The following is a 24,933-nucleotide window of genomic DNA, read 5'->3' as shown; positions in this document are numbered from 1 at the left end:
TTCACCCTCTTCCGGTTTGTTCGCGAGTTAACGTAACCGGTAGAGAGAAAAAATAGTATATCAAATCGCATAATCGGGTGACAACCCAAAAAATACAAATTGTCCACAGCAGCGGATTACCTCAGTACTGCTAGCAATACCCTATGTATTCGTGCACTCATTGCATTAATTCAAAGTTAATCGTCTGAACGAGCGTCGCGATCCGAATTAGATAATTACAACACAATGCTACGAGGTGTCATATTTTATTCATTTCAACAAGCGCATTGTGCCGTTGTAATTTCCAGGTGGAAATTTCTTTGCTGCATTCACTGCATGTTTGCATGATTACAAATCCGTACGCACAAACATATGCGGTTTGTCAAGACTACTTTTACGTCACCGGCTGAAGTGCTGTGAGCAATTTTTTTTCAGGTTCAGCTATTATATCTATATATCCGCGACCATTCAGTACGAAATAACAGGTTACCCGAGCGACGACCCCTTTCTCTTGCATATTTTTGAGATCTGATTGTTGTTATTGTCGAAGATTTGCGGCTCGGCTCGACGAACATATTTACGCTAATGTTGACTGTGAGAGCAAACATCGTACTTGCGTTCGGTTGACGGTTGGAATATCACTTTGTGTTTGCGCTTACGGTTTTTTTTATTTTTATCTCCTGGAGTGAAAAAAAAATCAAAAACATAATCGAGTCTGGCAGGTACACCGCTCGTGCGTATGATCTCATCCCGGGTGGAATGGGGCTTCAACAGATTGCGTTTACATCTTAAAACGGGTATTGAAAATAAAAGAGGGAATAACTCTCACTCGTGTGTTGTTTTTTTTGTTTTGTGATCGGTAATTATTGGATTTTTGATCGCCCGTCGAGACAAAACCCTCACACACATCGTCACACAGCCTGCCCTCAAAACTTTCCCCCGTGGATATGGGTCTCTATCGCGCCATGCCGGTAACTGTCCTCTCAGGATCAAGCTGTCACCTTGTGAAACGACACATTTGGCGAGAAAGTTTCAACGGAACGAAAAATTTTATACAATTTAAGGTGTTAAATCCTGATGCTTGCGAAATTCGTTATTGATCACGGTGATGGTATTTGATCAATTGTGAGTTTCTGGTTTTACGCTCAGACCATGTGAGAAAGCTGGAATCCGGCGGAGCTTAAATTTCAATATTTCCTCTCACTACAGTATCCGTAGAACAAACATTACATCTGGATTACGAACGTGCGATTAAGATACACTTGATTCGCAGTTGTATATTTTGATTGTGCTTGGCTGCTGTATTAGTTTGATTTGTTCGATAATTGGTTTGCGAATTATCAAAATCTGTTCGCCGTAAGTTATAAAAATATTCGAGGGGTTGTATCCGAGACACGACGGCTTAGGACGTAGGACTACGCAATCTTTTTTTTTTTATTTTGTTGGTTTATCATTCCGAGTATTATTTGATAATACGTCGAAATAACTCTTTAGTAAAAAGTTCCAGGGACCCTGAAAAGGTTTAATAGCTTGCATGGTTTTGTAGAGTCATTTCGAGAAGCAACGATGCTTTCTTGCCTTTGCGAGAACAATACACTAATTGGTCATATGTCGCAATTTGTTTCTTTATATCAATGCACGCATTGCACTGAGTATTTAACGAAAGGCATCTTCCGTGCATGCCATACAACAAGCATCAAACACGCGTCTAACAGATGCACACAGTTGCAGCGATAACAATGAAACATCGCAAGAATCACCGTTTATAAAAAATCTTTTCTCGACCCTCGGATAAAACCGTCAGCAAAGCTAGGAACTTGTTGGATCAAAACAGTGCCGATGCGCACGAGAGCAAATACGAATGGCAACTAAACTATCCATCCATTAATCCGTTCGTAGCAAAAATAGTTATTAACGTTAACTTTGTTTCATAAAAACATTACCTGTTTTCTGATTTGGCAGCTTTAATGTAAAACGTAATCCTACGCCAACAAAACAAGTGAAAAGTAGTTCTCTTGTTCATTTGGCTTCAACATATTTTTTTTTCAGAAACCCCCGATTTCATGTACTCTCCCATTGGGTAATTTTTCGGCTTTCAAAAAACTCAAATTTTGTCGTCTGCGATCAGGGCTCGGAAAAGTCATATTCAACTGAGGATAGTCAGGAGACTATGAAGTAATTCGCCTTCGTATTCAATTGGAAGCGAAGTCAACATGACTCAACAGTCATTCGGGTTGTTATCTCACTCTACAACTCGACTATCTCATTTCATTCTTCCTCGTCAAATGGCCGTTATTGCATTTTGAAGTAACTAATGAATTCGCTCCTCTCTCACTCATGTTCCACGTATGCATGTATCGATGTTTAAGTTCAACGTTGTTTGAAATATACTACAGGTGTGCTAGATTTGCTTGTATCGTACACAAACGTTACTCGCACATATAAAATAGTGTGCAGTGTCGTGTTCAGAAACACTGACGAAACACTGATAAATTTGTGAATTTTGTTGACATAAACCCGTTTTTATGTATGTTTTTTTTGACGTAGAACTACATCTTTCATTAAGGGTGTGAAGCGGCCCTAATCGCTTCAGACATCATTATAGAGACGCTTGGAGAATGCTTCGCTCCATTTTTCATATTTCATTAAAGCACACTTGCGCTTTGTCGTCAAGTGCCAAAAGTGCATCACCCTCGTCGAAAATCGAACACTTCTCTAATTACATTTTTGTTCAAATTACGTTGTTACTGAGTCTGCAATTTTTTCCTGACATCAATTTTGTTATTTTTGTGCGAGTGAAACAAATCTCAAGTTTCCATTCGGTTCGTGGCAGTTCAACACACACGGGACATTTTTTGATTAATCGGCGCATAATTATTTATCGGCAGATATAGCGGGGTAACTCTAAGCGCCACCCCAGAAATTCGAAGGTAGAAGAATTAGTTTGTAAAATTAATTTCGGAAATATAAGAGAGTCGAGAGTTGCACGCTAAAACGATTGGTCGAGTTTTAGTTGTATGAAAGAAAGCCAAGACCGTTCAGGCAACGCTACAGGTGCCAATTCACAAAACAGGTTACGTTTTTATGAAATAAAGTAGACGTTAGTAACTATTTTTGCCGCGAACGGATTTTGGCGATTTACATACCAAACAAATCGGAAATTCCCTAAGATTTGTTTGATATGCTATACATTACAATCCCATAGTCTGTATATGGTTTTAATTGATGAAAGATGGAAGCATTCCCATTTCCTCATACATTTGTTCTGTCTATTTGTGTGCTTTCCCGATCAGAGCTGTCAATATCGAGCAACTTATCGACGAGCAACGAAGGGGAAATCGTAAAATGTAAAGTCTCCGTGAACAAAGGAAAAGAAGAAGAACGAATGGGAATATTTGCCTAGAGTGTAAACAGTGGATCTCGCTGAGGCAAACTTTCATTCTTCGTGAAGAGATCGACTGAACAACATCGTTACTGGGCGAGCTGGACGGCGAGGGATCGAATTCCTTTCTCAAGGCAATGGGGGTGGAGGAGTAATATTATGTATAAAGTAAAGTTTTCCAAGGGCCTTTTTAAAGGTTAGAGACAAATGATCTGAATAAGCTTAAAGTCTCAAGCAAGGAAGGAAGGCAAACTTTCAGTATCGTTCTGTATTCAAAGCAATGAATATCGCTTGTTCTTCCTTGTTTTTTGTCATATCATGTCTTCGTTTCGGATTGAGTTGTGGACGTGACTTAAATACTTACTTACTAAGCTAATCTAGACTGGCAATATTAACAGAAAGTGCTTCTGTTGAGAAGAGCGCAAAACGGAGATAAGTGTGTGTATATTTAGTTGCTTCAAGCCATCGATATATGGATATTTGTATACGTACGTGCGTGCTTCAAAACCCGTACGTACAAAACCCCATTTGTATCTGCTCCCGAAAGCATTGGCCCTGCAACGATGTAACAATCGCCTTTTTTTTTATGCTATGATTGACGATTATTTGGTGTTGCAAATTATGCTTTGCTGAGGCAAATATTCAGCCAATGCTATGGTGAAGCAGGTGTTGAGGTTGTGCACCAAAAAATTATTTGGGGAATACCAAGTTATTCAATCAGTTATATTAAGTTACTAATTTATTTGGGCTCGCGTGCCAGTTGCAAAACTGCTTTCAACCAGGATTGCATTTGTGCTAATCTGATCTTAATGAAGCAGTGCTACTCTTTTCGAGGTTGATGAGATTAACAGACAGAGTTTATTTCGTTTATTTAGTCACCAAGAAAGTAAATGTCGCTCTGGAATTTTGTATGTGATTTGGTTTCGCTTGCTAGTAGCAAAACTTTCTCCACTAAGGACGACAGCTGCGCTTATCTCGATCGGGTATTGTTCTGCGATCACAAGAATGAATCATCAAACTTTTATCGTCAAAGAATTCTACAATAAAAAAAATTCAGGGTGACCAAACTATTTCAAAATTTTCGTAGCATTATAAAATAATATCCGCAGTTATAAACTATGCGAAGTTCTACGTAAACAACGCGGTCGTGTCTTGAACACAAGCTCCTATAATTTTTTCACAACAATGTCGGTGCGATGAAACCAGCTCAACGTATTAATCTTTGGATGCATTAGAAGCGCTTTTGAACAGTCTGCCAAATAAAAGTTTTTTTGAGGTTCATCCATTTAAGAAAATCGACATGATCGATATTGTGATATTGAAATATATTGATATCGCGGGACATTTTTGTTTCTTTTGCCAAATGCGGGACATTTTGTTGAAATTTTAGACTGTCCAGCGTAACGCGGGATGTCTGGTCAGTCAAAAAAAACTTCGAGAACAATGCTTCTGGAGTGATGAAAAGCGCACCCAGCTCCTTCAAATTGTTGGCGAGGAATGAACACTCGGCTTTGAGAAAGGTCATTTCGAAAGCCTCGCTGCCGTGTTATGAATTATCGGCTTCGTAGGGCTAACGTCAAAACATCCTAAATAAACATAGGGGAACCGCGGGTAATACGGACAATGGGGGTAATATGGACAGGTGGTTGATTTGTATATTTACATTTTTAATTTCAGATTTCTGTTAATGAGAACACCTCCTATATATTATTCTATAATATTTAAGCCACCCTATGGCAACGAATATTGATCAAAAGTAGGAAAGGGAAACAAAAACCGAAAATCATACATGATTCCGCGTGAGGATGTAATTTTAGCTGCTTCGATATTAAGCACTTTGAGTGGTTTAATATCAAAATTCAATTCGCTGATGGTTATATTTCGGTTTGTGAGTTAACAGAGAAGCGATATTAGGTATGTATGGTGGAAAATTAAAATTATTGAAATATTTGTACTGGTGTGGTAAAACGGACAGTTGCCAGTGGAAGTGAGATGGACTGTGAAAAGTCTGTTTTATCTATTCCTAAAGAATGCCCTGCTTCTATAAATGGACATCAAATCGCCAAATGTGGACTGTTAAAAGCTGACTGAAACCAAAGCAAAATTTTTAGAGCAAAATTGTTTAGGATCTGTCCGTTCATACTGCTGAAAAGCACGATATCACTTCTAGGTGGATTAATTCGATTATTTCATCATTTAACGGACTTTCGTGATTAGTTCAGACCATGGTTGAATAAAATTATTCCTCTCGTGATCGACAAACCTCTACGCTTCATATATTACAAATCCGTCCATATTACCCCCACTATATGTCCATATTACCCGCATCGAAAAAAATGTTGTACTTTTCGGTCGGTTTTAATTTTAGGAAAAAAACATTGAAAAACACAAAATATTTGGCCAATTAGGTGGAAAAACAGTATATTGAAATGCAAGACACTGCATCAAAGTTTTGGGAAACATGAGTTTCTGAAGATATAATTGAAGTTCTTCTTAACATATCCGTTTTACCCCCCACCTCCCCTACATATGGGAAAAAAGTATTTAACCGGCTTGATTATTTACGCTAAACATGACTAAACGCATTGGTGTATTAAAAAAAACAACGAACTGTCCTTAGATTGGGAAAAGTGTACGGATTTACTCGAGCACAATTAAAAAAAAACAGAAATAAAATAATTTAGATACTAAGGCTACTATTGTTGGCCTATAAATAAATAATAAATAAATCTGGCCTCTCTGTTGAAAGCTAAAGCTAGAGAGCTAGAGCTAGGAGTAGAAAACCCCAGAACGGAAGTGGGACGTAAAGAATGAATGCACTCTACAGTGGTGCGATTTACAAGTGCCACAATTGTGCCCTTTCACTTTCAGCTCCAAACCATAATAAAGAAGAAAAAAAACGCTATTTCGAATTAATCGATCGGCGAGATTCGATTTCACTCCCGAATTCCGTGATTAGATAATCAGGGCTTAAGGCAGTACTTTCCTCTCTCAAGTTCGCAGCGGCATTTTTCTTCCACCGTTCGGCCGGTACTGCGTTTACGATAATCGGTACATGAATCTCGAAGTTTTATGATGCAATAAACGCGCTCCGTTACCCACCCGATGCGTGTCTGTGCTGCGTATGCGTATGTTACCGCCGGGTAGGTTCAACAAACGAGTGTCCCCACCGGGTCCAACCTCCCGTTCATCCGGAATGCGAACGTCCGGCTTGTAGTGTTGAGATTGGCGATTGCCAGCAGATAAATCCGTGCGAGAGAAGCGAGGGGACAGAAAGTAGTGGCCACTTCGCGCCACTGTGTATGCCGCGGGCGTATAAGGAAAACTAATCAGAGAAGAAAAAGTGAGAAAGTGTGGCAAACTATTACCAGCCACCTTGCCACCAACGAAAAGACAACGCACATATGCTGACGAGTGGCTGACGTTGGGGATTTGAATTATGTGATGAGCTTCACCGATGGTCAGCGCACATTCAGCGCGATGAATTATGTCTACGGAGCGTCTTGGAAATAAATTAGGTGGTGACATGTGACAGGCACAGACATTTTATTAGTTGAGAAACTAATTTCGGTACCGATGAAGTATTTGGCCTTTTATGCAGAAATAGAATTCGAAATTGTACCTATTGGTGAAATAAGTTGAACAATTTCTGTGTTTGCGAAACACCTCCACACGTGTAATGTTTATCAGCAGAAGGGCCAGCTGGTGTGGTTGCCATATCCAAACTCATCAAGAATACCTGCCCTTACGTCATGGCGTAAACAGCTGCACTCCTCACTGTCGCATGACTGTCACCGAAGCTGGACATAAGATGCCCACAGATGGAAGTTGTTCCATTTCGCTGGTTTCGACCCATTCACCACTTTCTTTCGGGGTTCGCTCGGGCGGGTACAAACCCCAAGAAACTGGTTGCATTATTGCACGTTCTTTGTTTGGGTCCGCCCGCTCACGAATGTCAAAAGCTGCACTGCGCATTTGTCAACCCGTATGGGATTTTGGGAACGAAGTGGTGGACAACCCATTTTCACTACTTCCTGTTCAGAGCTGGGGAAAGCGTTCAACAAATTTTACTGCGGGAAAAGACTTAGTATTCGATTTATGGGAATCATAAGATGAGTTACGTATTTAATAACATCATTTGAGGCAAGACCCTTTGTAACTATTTTTAATGAACAAGAATACCGTACACAATAATTTGAGCAAACAACATTTTTGCTTTGAGAAGGAACCCTACGCTGGAAGCTTGTAAAAAAACGGATTATCGTGAATATTTTACGGATGTTGGAATTCAATTTTGGTGTTGGGACATTTTGGTGATTGGTTAAGATTTATTTGAAGAAGTATTTTTGTTTTATTTTTTGGATACCAGTATAGCGACTAAGGGGTGTGTCACATCAAATTGCATCACGGAAAAAACGCTGTAGAAATTCGCCCAGTAGACCGATCCTTTTGAAAAATTTAGACAGTAAAATAAAAACTATTAAACAACTTTTAGCATTTTCTTTTTATTCATACTTCGAGCCCAAGCCCGTATGCTCGCACCTTCCTCTTTACCCCGTCCATAAGGTTCTGTACAACGTCAGGTTGTAGTTTTTTTTGAACAGAAATCCATTTTCTCTTGAATTTTGAAATCCATTTTCTCTTGAATTTTGAAATCCATTTTCTCCTGTCCATTTTGAAGTCCGCCTCCAATTTGACAACTTTTGGGTTCTTCATAATCGCCCAATATTTCTCTATTGGGCGAAGCTCCGGCGCGTTGGGCGGGTTCATTTCCTTTGGCACGCAGGTGACCCCGTTGGCTTCGTACCACTCCAACACGTCCTTTGAATAGTGGCACGAAGCGAGATCCGGCCAGAAGATGGTCGGGCCCTCGTGCTGCTTCAATAGTGGTAGTAAGCGCTTCTGTAGGCACTCCTTAAGGTAAACCTGCCCGTTTACCGTGCTGGTCATCACGAAGGGGGCGCTCCGCTTTCCGCAAGAGCAGATCGCTTGCCACACCATGTACTTTTTGGCAAACTTGGATAGTTTCTGCTTGCGAATCTCCTCCGGAACGCTGAATGTTTTTCTGTGCGGAGAAGAACAACAGGCCCGGCAGCTGACGAAAGTCCGCTTTGACGTAGGTTTCGTCGTCCATTACCAGGCAATGCGGCTTCGTCAGCATTTCGGTGTACAGCTTCCGGGCTCGCGTCTTCCCCACCATGTTTTCCCTTCGTCGCGGTTAGGAACCTTCTGAACCTTGTATGTACGCAGGCCCTCCCGCTGCTTGGACCGCTGGACGAATGAACTTGACAAATTCAGCTTATTGGCGACATCCCGGACCGAACTTCTCGGATCACGTCTAAACTGCTTAACTACGCGCTTGTGATCTTTTTCACTGACGGAGCATCCATTTTTGCCGTTCTTCACCTTCCGGTCGATGGTTAGGTTCTCGAAGTATCGTTTTAGTACTCTGCTGACCGTGGATTGGACGATTCCCAGCATCTTACCGATGTCCCGATGTGACAACTCCGGATTCTCGAAATGAGTGCACAGGATTAATTCACGATGCTCTTTTTCGTTCGACGACATTTTTCCAAATTTACGAAAAATTTACAGTGAAGCATGGCCAACGTGATCTATACACTCTTATCTGATTATCTGATTATAAGCTGAAGATATAATTCCTAAAAATTAAATTTCTACAGCGTTTTTTCCGTGATGCAATTTGATGTGACACACCCTTTAGTATGCTGTTGACATCTAGGCGCGTGGATGTTCTTTCGAAAATAGTTCCTTGCTGGTGATGCGTTTTTCTCAGAACCTAGTGGACCGATCAGGCTGAAATTTGTTTTCAACATATAAAAATGAATTATCTAGATTGTTACATAGTGGTTTTTGAAAATTCGAAAAAGGACCAAAATGAAGGCCATTCAAATAATAATCAGCTGGTTTTCCAATACATTTTTTTGACGTGGGACTACGTCTAACCGGAGTATATGGGGGTGAAATGAAAACCTAAACACAGAACATGCAGGAAAAAATGCAAGACTTCGAAAGCTTATACATCGAACATTTCCTAATAGATCGGAAAGATGTTTGCATCAATTGGTAGGAAATATTTCTACGCATCTATCACAATGAATAAAATGTTATTTTTCATGAGATGAACAATTGAATAACTGTGAAATGTCAAGCGTTATCTAAACGCCCTAACTGCCTCGTTTTAATTAACCCGATTTACGATTTCCCCAACACAGACGTCAAAACCAAGCAGCCTGGAGAAATCGGCTTTGTAAAATCACGGGTATTGCTTGATTCAAGTTCTACCCACTAACGTTTTCTTCTTACCTTTCTATTTCCAGGCTACAATTTTCCCGCCAAAACTGCGCCTCGTGGTGTTGTATAGTGAGAGTGTGGAAAAGAGTGTTGTAAAAGCCTGTATTAAGGCAAATTTATATTTGAAATAATAATTCAAGGAATACATATTAGTTAGAAAAGATATAGGAGTGAAAAAGAAAATTTAAAGAAATTACTGGCTAATCCAGGTGAATTGTGTGCTAGTTGGGGCCTCTCCAGAGGTCAAGTGGTTTATTTCCGCTTAATTTAAAGTGTTTCTGTGGTGAGTAATCGGTGATCACAGTTATCACTGATCTTTTAACCGGCAAGCAAACGGTAAGCGATGATTTTTTCCATTCTTCTTCATTGAAAAGAATTATAAATAAATATATTAATAACACGGTGGGTTAATTAGCCCAGCCGTCATCATGGCGGCAAAGAACAGCGGTGGAGCTCTACCACCAGATAGAAGTAAAAAAAGAAATTATACTGATACAATGCCATTATGGATCCTTATGGTGAGTTTGGGGCAGCGCACACTTTTCGTGCAGGAAAATGCACAGAAAAATCACCTAGAAGAGTTGGAGGCTACTGTACATGACGTTATTGAGAAAGATCACCACGCAGATGTGGCATTACTTGATCTAAGTAAGGCATTTGATCTAGTATGAAGGTATCCAGTATTGAAGAGTCTCTTCGACTGGGGGATCCGTGGAAGACTAGGTTTTTACATGAAACGTTTTCTTGAAAACAGAACTTTTAGAACCATAGTCAACAACACGAAATCTTCATTAAAAGTCCAAGAGAATGGCATTCCCCAAGGCTCGGTTATATCACCAACCGTCTTCATCATTATTATGCAATCCCTTTTTGCAAAAATTCCAGAGAATGTAAAAATCCTTGTTTATGCAGATGACATTGTGCTAGTTTCAGTTAGCGTCGCTGCATCAGCAACAAGGAAAAGACTTCAAAAAGCAATTGATTCAGTTCAAAACTGGGCTCAAAATATTGGTTTCGAAATATCCCCGGAAAAATCATAACCTCTGCATATATGTAATCCCAAAGCTCACTTCAAAGTTTCCAACCCTAAAAATTTCGAAACCCAAATCCCCTCAGTCAAAACTCTCAAAATACTTAACTTTTGATAAGAGACTGAGTTTTATACCACATGCTCAGATGGTCAAAAAAGATGCTCGCAATAGATTGAATCTATTGAAGGCGATTTCTGGTAACCTAGCTTCCGGACATAGGGAATCTCTTTCACGGATAGTAAATGCTTGGTTAATACCAAAAATCCTCTATGGAGTAAGCATCTTCAGCCGAGGTGGTGAAAAACCACTAAAACGATCGAACCGGTATATAACAAGGCGATAAAGATAGCCATCGGTGCCTTTGTTACAAGTCCTACCCTCTCTGTTATGGCAGAGAGTGGGCAACTACCATTTGATCGACTCGTTACGAAGATTGTAACAAATATAGCTATTCGTTACCTTTCAATTCCTGACCGTGACCATGATGTTCCATTAATATCTCGGGCAAAGGACCGATTCAAAGAACACACGAATCAGGATCTCCCTGATATATGTGTACATTTGACGGTCATGGAAAGGAATTGGAATGTAAAACCGCCGAATGTTAACCTTGATTTACTCGAGGAAGGTCGTGCAGAGATCTCCCATCAAAAGTGAAGGCCTGTTTCAATCACCTCGTAGAAACAAAATTCCAGTTTGAACATGAAGCATACACTGATGATTCTGTAAGCACTGACGGTGTCGGTTGCGGAATTTTTTCTCATCCTCACCAATGTTCAATTTTTAGCGCAGAAGCTTTTTCGCTTCTAATCGCTACTCAAGAATGCACACATGATTCACTTCCTACTGTTATATTTTCTGATTCCGCGAGCTGTCTCCGGGCTATTCAAAAAGGCAAAAACCTTCACTCGTGGATTACTCAAATAGAAGAGGCTGCTTCTAATAAAAATATTACCTTCTGTTGGGTTCCCGGTCATACCGGAATTACTGGAAATATTGCCGCCGACAAATTGGCCGGTAGAGGCAGAGCACAAGAACCCCCTAATATTCCCATTCCTCGCTCTGATGCGAAACGATGGGTAAAACAGCAGATTCGCCAAAGTTGGGACATAGCCTGGAGAAAGTAGAACAACTTTTCTTCAAAGAATTAAAAACACCACTCTTCCATGGCATGACAGAAATAACAGTAAGGAAAGACGGCTTCTCACCCGTCTTAGAGTCGGCCATACAAAGGTCACTCATACATATCTTTTTCAAAGAAACAAAGAAAAACCTCAATGCTCTTGCAACGAGGCCCCCATTTCTGTAAGTCACCTTCTACTGGGTTGTCAGCACACAAAAGAAGCTAGAATTAGGAATAATATTGGACAGAACTTAAGGGTCATTTTAAGTAATGATAAAACACAAGAAAAAAATCTAATTCAATTTTTAAAAGAAACAGAACTTTATAAAGAAATTTGAGAAACAAACAAAAAAGTAGAAATCAAAAGAATATCGGAGACGAATGAATCGTTAGATTTAAAGTCTCCGTAAACAAAGGAAAAGAAGAAGAAGAATTTGTAAAAACATGCAAGCAGGGCGTGTTTTTGTTCCCATCGAAAAATGTTTCCTAACACAGACTTCAAAATCAATGTACCTGGCATTATATATATTCGCTTCGCGACTACATGCAAGTTGAAGGTATTTTCGTTCACAAGGAAATGTGTTTCCTTAACACAGACTTCAAAACCAAGGTGCCTAGGCAACAGGCATGCCTGGGGGAATCTGCTTTGCAAATACAATCAAGTTAGGGGTATTTTTGTTCCCACCGGACCTCAAAAGCAATGTGCTTGAGGAGATTGGAATTTCAAATACATGCAAGTTAGGGGAACTTTTGTTCGCAACGAAATGTGTTTCCCTAAAACGGACTTATACACTAAGACGCCTGAGGGAAACCGCTTTGCAAATACATTCAGGTTGGGAGCATTTCTGTTCCGACCAGAATATGTTCCCTAACAGACATCAAAAGGAATGTGCCTGAGAAGATCGGCATTGCAAATTCATGCAAGTTAGGAAAACTTTTGTTCACAACGAAGTGTATTTACCTAACACAGTCTTCAAAACCAAGGTACCTAGGAAAATTCACTTTGCAAATATAAGTACTTTTGTATTCACTTTTCTTTGTGCAGGCCAAAATATGTTTCCCTGACGCGTAATACTGAATGAACTTACAAGATTAAAGTATAGTATACAAAGTGGAAGTTGAAATTCATATTGATTCATGCCGTGAGTATTTCTGTACCCGCATTTTTTTTGCACTTCGAAATATGTGTCTAACACGGACTACAAAAGCGGGTACGAATACAACGCTTTGGTTCGGTTATTCAAGACTGCATTGAAAGATATGCCTTAATATCTGGAATGTCGGAAAATAATGAATTTTCGTGATTTTTTTCGGATGTTAGGAATAAAGTGAAGGGTTCGGGTATTTTGGTTATTGTTTAAGGTATATTTGAAGATGTGTTTCCATTTTTTAGTGCACGAATAATGATAATTACGCTGTTGACAGCTGGATCCGTAGATACTGTATAAAAATCGGTACCTTGCTGGTGGTATCGGTTCTGAAGCAACGGGGTGTCGCGAAACAAATTCCACTGAACATTTTGAAACTTCACGACAATACCTAAAGCGTTACATAGGGATTTTTGAAAATTCGAGAAATTGCCAAAATGACGGTCATTTTTGTTATAAGTTATTTTTCAAGAAAAATCGCAGTTTAGAAGCTCACGAAAAATCGAACAAAATAGATATCGAAAAACGGCTCTGTAACGCTATAGATAATTCATTTTTACATGCTGGTAAAAATGTCAGCCAAATCGGTCGAGTAGATCCTGAGATATCGATACAACCATGGTTTCGAGAAAAACACGTTTAAAAATTCGTACAGCAAAACTATATCCCTTGAGATGACCTCATACTTTTGGCTGTAACTTTCCAACGAAATCAAATATCGAAAAATCCTTTTAGGACAACAAAGCCATACGACGAAAGATGGACACTTTTACGGGGAAAAAGTATTTCGAACATCAACTTTTTCATGTTTTTCTTTGAAAAATTACTGTTAATGTTTGATTCGTTACATTAGTATGTATAAATTATTGCGATTTTCATGCTCTGTTAATTTTTTTTCTATTCAGATGTCAAGAACATGTCAAACGCAAGATTTTTTTTCAAAAAAAATTTGGTATTTTTCTAGAAAATTCAAACAATTTCTACATTTCATCCTTTGACTCAAATTTTGTAGGTATTATAGTTTTTAAGTTATAATTTTTTGTAAAAAAACAAGGAAAGTTTTAGGCCCTTTCAAAACAGTAGTCTAATTCTTTTTTCAATTTTACACCCACAACGGACGACTTGTTGGAAATTGTAAGAACTATTCACATATATTTTTTTCCATCATTCCATCAGTTTGGTCGCAGAACAATACATGCTCGAGATAAGCGCAGCTGTCATTCTTAGTGGAGAAAGTTTTGCTAATGACAAGCGAAACCAAATCACATACAAAATTCCAGAACGACATTTACTTTATTGGTGACTAAATAAACGAAATAAACTCTATCTGTTGATTTCCATAACCTCGAAAAGAGTATCACTGCTTCATTATGATCTAAATTAGCGCAAATGCAATCCTAATTGAAAGCAGTTTTGCGACTGGCACGCGAGCCCAAATAAATTAATAACTTAACATAGCTTATTGAATAACTTGGTATTCCCCAAATATTTTTTTGGTGCACAACCTTAACACCTCCTTCACCATAGCGTCAGTTCAATGCATTGATGACAGGAAACGAACAATGTTAACTGCTTGGAAAAAGGCTGAATATTTACCTCAGCAGAGATTCATTACTAATACCCTAGCGTAAATATTTCCCTCCCGCTATCTCCCCTCCTTGTGTATATTCATCATTACGACTGCATAATTGGCAACAACAATTTGTTGCATCGTTACAGGGCCACGGAAGCAGATACAAATGGGGTTTCAGCGTGGAGAAGATGCACTATTTTTACGTACGGGTCATGAAACACGCAAGTACGCACACAAATATCCATATATTGATGACTTGAAGCAACTAAATATACACACACTTATCTCCGTTTTGCGCTCTTCTCAACAGAAGCCCTTTTTGTTAATATTGTCGGTCCAGATCAGCTTAGCTGACATCTTTTGTGGAGAGAATTTTGTAACCGTAATGCGAAACCAAATCCCAGACAAAATTTCAGAACATTTATTTCCTTGGTGAGTAGATGATAGCCTAGCTTGATGATTCCCCATACAATTGTGTAGCTCAGAACATCAATGCAATGGCGTCAGTTTGATGCAATGATTCCAATGCTAGAGACATCAGCGAGTGAGTAATTTGGTCGCGCCAACAGCTCAATTCGAAACGAAGACATCTGATGACGCAAAACAAGGAAGAACAAGCGATATTCATTGCTTTCAATACAGAACGATACTGAAAGTTTGCCTTCCTTCCTTGCTTGAAACTTTAACTTCTTCAATTCATCCGACTCTAACCTTCAAAAATGCCCTTGGAAAACATTACTTTATACATCATATTACTCCTCCAACCCCATTGCCTTGAGAAAGGCATTCGATCCCTCGCCGTCCAGCTCACCCAGCAACGATATTGTTCAGTCAATTTCCTCACGAAGAATGAAAGTTTTCCTCAGCAAGATACACTGTTTATACTCTAGGCAAATATTCCCCTACGTTCTTCTTCTGTTCCTTTGTTCACGGAGACTTTACATCTGGCGATTTCCCCTTCGTTCTTCTTCTTTTCCTTTGTTTACGCAGACTTTAAATCTAACAATTCATTCGTCTCCGATTTTCTTTTCTACTATTTTTATTATTTTTGTTTCAAATGTTCTATATTTTCTTGTAAAGTTCTGTTTCTTTCAAAAATTCAATTAAGTTATTCTCCTGAGTCCCCTTCGTTGCTCGTCGATAAGTTGCTCGTTATTGACAGCTCTGTTCGGGACAAATGGACAGAACAAATGTATGGGGAAATGGGAATGCTTCAAATTTTCATCAATTTAAACCATATATAGACTATGGGATTGTAATGTATAGCATATCAAACAAATCTTAGGGAATTTCCAATTTGTTTGGTATGTAAATCGCCATAATCCGTTCGCGTCAAAAATAGTTATTAACGTTAACTTTATTTCACAAAAACGTGACCTGTTTTCTGATTTGACACCCTTAATGATAGACGTAATTCTGCGTCAAAAATTTCTTATGAAAATTTGAATAATTTTATACATTTCATCCTTTGACCCGTATTTTGCATGTATTATAGTTTTTGAGTTATAACTTTTTGTAAAAAATCAAGCAAAAAATATTGGCCCTTTTTAAAAAGTAGTCTAATACTTTTTTAAATATTCCAGGTATGCAAAGTTGCTTAAGGTGAAGGTGGAAGCTAGCCACAAATGGCTGCCACAATGGCGCTCATTTATTTCATTTCCTTCCCTCACCCCTCGCACGAAAATCAATAATTTTGCGAAACAGTGTGAAGAAAATGATCGTTTTCGCACATTTCCCACCAAGTAATTGGAAAACTCGAGCTAGTGCTCTGAAAATTTAATTTTCATTTTTCAATTTTCCGCAATGGTTTAGTTTGTATTGGTGAAGCATCGTTATTTTTTCGACACTGATGCCAGACGACATAATCGAAACAGCTATAAAAACCACTCAATAAAATGTTATTACTGAGTCATAGCGTTTCATGTCATGAAAATCAATAGAATAAACTTGTGTTGATATCAATACAATTATTATTTTTACGTTTAATGGATCTATTATGTAAGGTTTAGCAACTTTAACATTGGTTAAGCAAATTGTATTGCAGATCTCGGAACACTTCAACGGTAAACGGTAAACGAAAAAGTATTACATTCAATCAAAATGCCTCGGCCAACGAAAGAAGGATTAAGGCTCTCCAACGTGAATATGTGAAAACCATACGATCAACGAAGGAATATATTAAGGAATTATCAACATCGAGTTACTATGCGGAAAAACTTGTTAATACTAAAAGAGCCCCAATTCGCATGTGTTATAAAGGGCCTGGCCGGGTAAGGGAGTAAAAAGTGCACCCAAACCAAATCACTAGCTGTATGGCAAATATTGTAAAGGATATTAAATAAGAAATTTTGGTGGTTTATTTGAACCCCTATGTGGTTTGACGTAGGATCTATAGTGAAAAACGTACTTTTTCGTTTATTTCACGCCATCCTCAATACATCCGAGATAAAAATTTGAAAAAAATACTGAATGTGCATCGGTGTATCAAGAAAAATTATCAAAAAAAATATTTCATCAAAAATTTTAGTACTAAAAAAAATATTTAAAATTAGAATTTTTTTTTTGGGATTTAGAGATTCAGTACTACTCTAATTCATATTTAAATGTGCTCTTACGGATTTTCTAGATTGATAAATATCTTCAAGCTGTATTTTTTCAAGTATCTAATAATAATAATAAAAAAATAATACACAGTACAAAAAAATGTTATAGATTTTCTGGCATTTCGAAATTTTGAAAAAAAATATAACTTTGAGACCACAAATCTGATTTGTTTTTTTATTTTAATCTTTCAATTGAAAACCACGAATACAATAAAATAATCGTTTACAAAAAAATAAAAATAATAATGCAGACGATGAAGAAAATTATTTTTGTGTCACACAATGCTCTTAAAAATTCAGGAAAAATTACGCCACATGTAGAAAAAAGACACATACGAACGCATTTAAATAAAAATTTGAGCAGAAGTGGGTCTCAAAGTTATATTTTTTTTTCAAAATTTCGAAATGCCGGAAAATGTATAAAAAATTTTTGTACTGTGTATTTTTTTTATTTTATTTTTATTATTAGATATTTGATTAAAACAGTTTGAAGATATTTATCAATCTAGAAAAGCCGTAAGAGCACATTTAAATATGAATTAGAGTAGTACTGAATCTCTAAACCCCAAAAAATTTTTTTTCAGAATTTAAATATTTTTTTTTAGTACTAAAATTTTTGATAATTTTTTTTTATACACCGTGGTAAGATGTACATTCAGTATGTTTTCAAATTTTTATTTCGGATCTATTGAGGATGGCGTGAAATAAACGAAAAACAGGAAGTGGGTTATATCTATGGTATAACCGCAAGGGTGACGTAGGACTATCATTGATTTAGAGATCATTTGTTTGAAGTTGAATCTAAATCCATTCTGAATGAATGAATAAATGAATATTTGGGGGACTTCGAAAACGAGAGCGTTACGTTGGAAGCTCAAGGTTTTATGCATCCAATATTGGATACAAAAAAACTTGTTCTGATGAATAATCTTCAGAAGCATTCCTGCTAACTGCACTTGGTTGACAAATCACGAAACCAAATGTATGTGGTCGCATTATTTTATGGATAGAAAACATTAAAATAAACTCGCATGAATGTATTTTTCAATTACCAGGGGAACTGGCAGATTATTAGAGCAACGATTAGATCTTTCCGGAATTTTCTCGATGCTTAATGGCATCCAAACGAAAAGAATTCCGCGCGTGTATGTGTGTGTGTGTGGCGGCTGCTTCGATGTCTTCCCGGGGAACCGTTTTCAGATGCTGATACTCTCTTGGTCACCTTCTCTTCTCCTTCTGATCGATCGGCTTTTCTGCGCTCCCTCACAGTTAAAACAAACTGATTGCATTTCAGGTCAGGTCAGACCAGGTAATGAATCCCTCGATCCCTCGCCGTCCATCTTGTCCAGCACGTTCAGCTTGTTCAGTAATGATGTTGGCTTGTCGATGTCCTCACGACAAATGAATGCGTTTCACCATTCTTTCTTTCTTTGTTTTTAAGAGGCTTTAAACTTTGCAGTTCATTCGCCTCTAACATTTCACCACCAGAATATCGCTTAAGTATGCTTTTTGTGGGTGATTGAATCGAGAGAAGGTATGATTTACGATGGCAATTTGGAAGGCAAACTAGAGGGGAATGAACTCTCTGAGTTTGAAACTTTTGGCGACTGAGCAATAATCGATTGAAAATTATATAATTTTTGCGATACGAAACATTTTCCGTTGCGCGCGCATACAATATTGGATATGAAAATATCCTACTGATGGGGAAGAATAATCTTCAGAAGCTTTCCAGCTAATTACACTTGATTGAAAAATTACAAAATCATCAAATCTTTGGTCGCTGTGTTATATGGTTAGAAAACATTAAAATAAACTCTTTCGCATGAATGTATTTTTCAATTATTTAAAAGGGGAACCGGCAGATTATTTTTCAGCAACGATTAGATCTTTCCGGAATTTTCTCGACGCTGAATGTCATCCAAACGAAAATGCTCCTTTCAGTTTGGCCTGTAAAAAACTTTTCTGAGCTCTAATCCATCAAATTTGGAGCCCTGAAAAGGGCCGTTGATTATATGCTAAGCTAATATAGCACCCTCTCCTTGTATTCGATGGGCCAGCTGAATGTCCTTGGGCATGATGTGACGCGTTTTGCGTGGATAGCACACAAATTGGTATCTTCGAATAAGCCTCCTGCAGCATCATAACAGCGGAACTTTTGAAACGCAAGTCGGTTTTGAAGTCCTGAGCAATTCCAAGATCCAAATGCTGCAAAGGTAGCTTGCGGATCAGCAATTCGGTCGACTTCTGATAGCGACGAATTTCATGCGAAGTTCCCGGTCGATAGCGATGTGGCTTCTTCACGCTTCCTGCGGCTGGTGCGCTTATCCGAGCTGCTTTCGGGGTGCCTTACCACCGAAAGACTAACGAGCTGTTTGCTTGGTCCCAAACAAACGAGACCTCACATTCTGCACTTTTATGGTTTATAAAATGACGCTTCCTTTGCTTTCGTTCATTTCTTACTCTACTCTCGCACCGTAATCAACGGCCCTTTTCATGGCTCCACATTTGATGGATTAGAGTTCAGAAAAGTTTTTTACAGGCCGAACTGAAAGGAGCATTTTGAGAAAATCGTGGTGTCGATGATAATTCGATACCCATAGGTGCCATGGATATGGATTTCTTAATGAAGAATATGAAATATATGACATGATGTAGTGAATATATCCCCATATCGAAGAAATCACTTTGATGGAACTGCATTATTAAATTATTTGCGTACGAATGCCGCAATCGATAGTCGACTCAAATTTGCGCTGGGTAATTTCCTCGGAGGACTCGATTCCTCCTTTGAGCATTAATAATCTCTTCCTGGCAAAACGAAGTGGTATGAATCACATTTTTCGAAAGATAAAATGAAGATGTTTTCGGCCAATTTCCTTCAACCTCCAAACATTTCTTTCTCCCGTTTGTCGTTTTTGCGTTCGCTAGTCCTTTCTCACAACACCCATTTCTCGTTTGAGAAATTGTTGAGTAAACATCGTTTGCCAGTGCGCGTAGACCGGGAATTCCTTAAGATTCATTGCACCTCTAATAAATTTCCGAAAGACGTGGCCTTACGTTGATCGCACTTGATTGAAAAATCCAAAACGAAATGTATTCGATCGCAGCATTATATAAGTAGGAAGCAAATAATCGCTCGAAAATTACATGATTTCCGCGATGTGAAACATTTTCCGTTTTTCATGTTATGCATCCAATAGTGGATACGAAAATTTTCTACTGATGGGGAAAAATAATATTCAGAAGCTTTCCTGTTAATAGAATTGATTGAAAAATCACAAAACCAAATGTATTTGGTTGCAGTGTAATATGGATAGAAAACATCATAAAAACTCTTTCGCATGAATGTATTTTCCGATGTTTCAAGCGGAACCGTGGCATCACTCTCCTCCTGATGGATTCCGTTCTGGCCTAAGGTGCACAAACAGGCTCTTGATAACACCGTTCATCAGCGCTTTCATGATGAACGAAGTTAGCTTCATCACAACAACGACATCAAGCTCCAATCACTGTTCAATTATAACTGAGTGGGTTTCCGAGCAGCGCTCGCTTTTATACCGATTGGTGATTTCAATACCCTGTTTTGAAAGCAATTTTAAGGCTATTGAAACAAGTTTTTGGATGAAAAAGTAACAAGTATATATCGCGTAGATATTTTATCTTTCGAGTGAAGTGTTTATCATACCATTTCGTTCAGTTGTTTAAGAGCTATTAACGCTCAAAATCTCGGTCTCCGGCGTAACGCTTTCGTTTTCGAAACTTTGATTTTACACCCCGGAATAGAAATGAAAGACGTAGTCCTACGTCAAAAGTACGTTTTTGACTATAGATCCTACGTCAAACCACATAGGGGTTCAAATAAACCACCAAAATTTCTTATTTAATATCCTTTACAATATTTGCCATACAGCTAGTGATTTGGTTTGGGGGCACTTTTTACTCCCTTACCCGGCCAGGCCCTTTGCTCGCGTATGATCAGAATTTTACTTCATATGCAAATACACATTCTATATATATTTATACATGCAATTGTTCATGGGAAATCATCGTTCATACATTTGACTTTAGTATTGAATTATTATTTTTGTCAAACGTATTCACTGACTCGTGTCAGTGAAGAGCCACACAGCCTGATAAGTGAATCGATCTATTTTCGTTTGCTTTACTCTTCTCTCACAAACACTATTACCCCATTTTTACACGTGGTTTTACCTATACTACTACAATGGCTTCCTTCCACCTTCACCTTAAAAGAACCATGCGCGCACACCCACAACGTTCCGCTGCTATCTTAGATGGTGCTGCCAACTCTTAAGACGAGTTGGCATGAAATTCGTCCATTACCTATTTTTCGTCTTCTAGTGATGGTACTCATAAACTTATAAACTATGCTAATAATTAGAGATGAAACGGTTATTCGGTATCCGGCCTATCGGACAAATATTTGCTATCCGGCCGGATACCGGATTGTGACTCACTGTCTGGTCGGATAACAGATATTAGAAAAAAAAAAGTAGAAGGGTCTGAGCTTAGGGGCACGGACGGAAATTTGACGCAGGACTGTGGTTGTTCAGAACAGTTGTTCTTTAAATATAATTATTTTCATTATTCAGAATTCTGTTAGTTTAACTCTTTTGATACTCCAAATAGTAGCACTGAAAATGGCCGTTTGTTATATGTACTCATAACCGTCAAACGGTTTGTTACAAACAAAATGAAAATAAACTTTAGGCAGGAAGTTAAACTGTCTAACTGAAAATGATTAATGAATATCAGTGAGACACATAACAGGGAGGAATGGTAGATGAAGAAAAAATAATATCGTCATTGATTACACTGAATATGAAGTTGCTTTATTTTTAGCGGATAGCTATGGTTTTGTGATTTCTTTCCATTGTCTTACTCTCATTATTAGTCTCATTCTAAGACATCGGGAGCAGTCACTTTTTCGGCGAAATAATGTTCGTTTGCAGACTATCACGATCAAGTCGTATTGGTTCTACTGCTCAATCTGTCATAGAACGAATTGAGTCATTGAGAATTATGAAGATTATTAATATTTTTTTTCGTTTCAGTTTTGTGATGTGATGTAATGTCGATCTTAATAAGTCTTCGCATGATAATCGCTGCCATTGTATTGATATCATTTTTCGCTGTATAATTGCCCATGTTGCCGCAGCCCGAAAGACACTCGCCTAAGATGTTCGTCACTCCGTCATATACAGAAGCCATTCACTAACTGGACTATCTTGTAACTGGCTGCAAAGTAGTTATGTATCAATAATAGATGTCATCTTCAGTTTGAAGTATTGCTTTTGCTGTTTTGCAGTCCAGTTAGCGAGTAAAATTCGATAATTGTATTGATTTTCCGGCCCAATTAACGAACGATCACTGTATGTGTGACACTTTCCTCGTTGCTTTGATGAAATATTGCATGAAATTTGAGTGATGCATGAAATCTTGTATCTGATTACTTCAACATGTTTACATTAGAAAAAGGTCTTGCTAATTTGTTTTGATAGACGAATTCTTGCATACAATTTTGTATTGCACATAGCATTCATGGGAACGAAGTTGAAAGAAAGAATGCATAATACATGATTTACCTTCGCATTCGCTCGCAAAACAAACCTCTTTTATATGTTAAATTGCTCACTTGTTTTATTATTTCCACTGTTGATGTTTCAGGCGAAAAAAATACTGGAGAAATTTGCCGTCTAATGGTATATATTATAACATATATCGTAAGAACGATTCCGCGTATTATGCATTTGAAAACTCTTAAAAAACGTACATTTTTCGTATGGTAACCCCCCCCCCCCTATATAGAAATCAAAGACGTAAAGGGTATGTCACATCAAATTGCATCACGGAAAAAACGCTGTAGAAATTTAGTTTTTAGGAATTATATCTTCAGCTTTCGCTTATAATCAGATAAGAGTGTATAGATCACGTTGGCCATGCTTCACTGTCAATTTTTCATAAATTTGGAAAAATGTCGTCGAACGAAAAAGAGCGTCGTGAATTAATCCTGTGCACTCATTTCGAAAATCCGGAGTTGTCACATCGGGACATCGGTAAGATGCTGGGAATCGTCCAATCCACGGTCAGCAGAGTACTAAAACGATACTTTGAGAACCTAGCCATCGACCGGAAGGTGAAGAACGGCAAAAATGGATGCTCCGTCAGTGAAAAAGATCACAAGCGCGTAGTTAAGCAGTTTAGACGTGATCCGAGAAGATCGGTCCGGGATGTCGCCAATAAGCTGAATTTGTCAAGTTCATTCGTCCAGCGGACCAAGCAGCGGGAGGGCCTGCATACATACAAGGTTCAGAAGGCTCCTAACCGCGACGAAAGGCAAAACATGGTGGGGAAGACGCGAGCCCGGAAGCTGTACACCGAAATGCTGACGAAGCCGCTTTGCCTAGTAATGGACGACGAAACCTACGTCAAAGCGGACTTTCGTCAGCTGCCGGGCCTGTTGTTCTTCTCCGCAGAGGACAAATTCAGCGTTCCGGAGGAGATTCGCAAGCAAAAACTATCCAAGTTTGCCAAAAAGTACATGGTGTGGCAAGCGATCTGCTCTTGCGGAAAGCGAAGCGCCCCCTTCGGGATGACCGGCACGGTAAACGGGCAGGTTTACCTTAAGGAGTGCCTACAGAAGCGCTTACTACCACTATTGAAGCAGCACGAGGGCCCGACCATCTTCTGGCTGGATCTCGCTTCGTGCCACTATTCAAAGGACGTGTTGGAGTGCTACGAAGCCAACGGGGTCACTTTCATGCCAAAGGAAATGAACCCGCCCAACGCGCCGGAGCTTCGCCCAATAGAGAAATATTGGGCGATTATGAAGCAGGCCCTCCGGAAGAACCCAAAAGTTGTCAAATCGGAGGCGGACTCCAAGAGAAAATGGATTTCTGTTCAAAAAAAAACTACAACCTGACGTTGTACAAAACCTTATGGACGGGGTAAAGAGGAAGGTGCGAGCATACGGGCTTGGGCTCGAAGTATGAATAAAAAGAAAATGCCAAAAGTTGTTTAATAGTTTTTATTTTACTGTCTAAAATTTTCAAAAGGATCGGTCTACTGGGCGAATTTCTTCTTCTTGAATGGCGTTAACGTTCCCTTGCCGTCTCAACGTATGCATTAACTAGCGTCATTTATTAATACTTGGTCGAGATTTCGCGAATTTCTACAGCGTTTTTTCCGTGATGCAATTTGATGTGACACACCCTTTAGTCCTACGTTTAAAAAAATTTATCAACATTAGATAAATCATAACACAATAGCCTATAAACATCATTTGCACTTAATTACAAATAACGTGTGATTACTGACATGTCTTTGATGTTATTAATTGATTTCACATAAAAGTCGATTTCGTTAGCAAATGGATTTTTTGTCAAATCGCGACATTGGCAAAGGTAAATTGCCACTTCGTCGTCCTAAAATGTGTCGTGAGCAACGCGTGTATCATTACATTCAGCTTCATCGCTTTTGCTTCGTTCAACAGGTGTTGAAGACGGCAATGAGCTGTTTGTTATATTTTTATATGATTCATAACGTTATATCACGTTATACGTTATATCAAATTTTTCATGTTGAATCGCACGTAGATTGTATCTTTCATGTTACTTTTCTTAAATGGATACGATTTCACAAGGTATTGAAATTTCATAAATTTTCAAAAAAATCATTTTGGTGTCTCCGACATGGCACCATTATGCGTAAAACTTTGTTAAATTATAAGGGTTTTCCAATAAAAATATACAAAAA

Source organism: Toxorhynchites rutilus, chromosome 1 (genome assembly GCF_029784135.1).
Source record: "Toxorhynchites rutilus septentrionalis strain SRP chromosome 1, ASM2978413v1, whole genome shotgun sequence".
Classification (NCBI taxonomy): domain Eukaryota; kingdom Metazoa; phylum Arthropoda; class Insecta; order Diptera; family Culicidae; genus Toxorhynchites; species Toxorhynchites rutilus.
The sequence above is the reverse complement of the archived record's forward strand: the minus strand, read 5'-3'. Positions refer to the sequence as shown.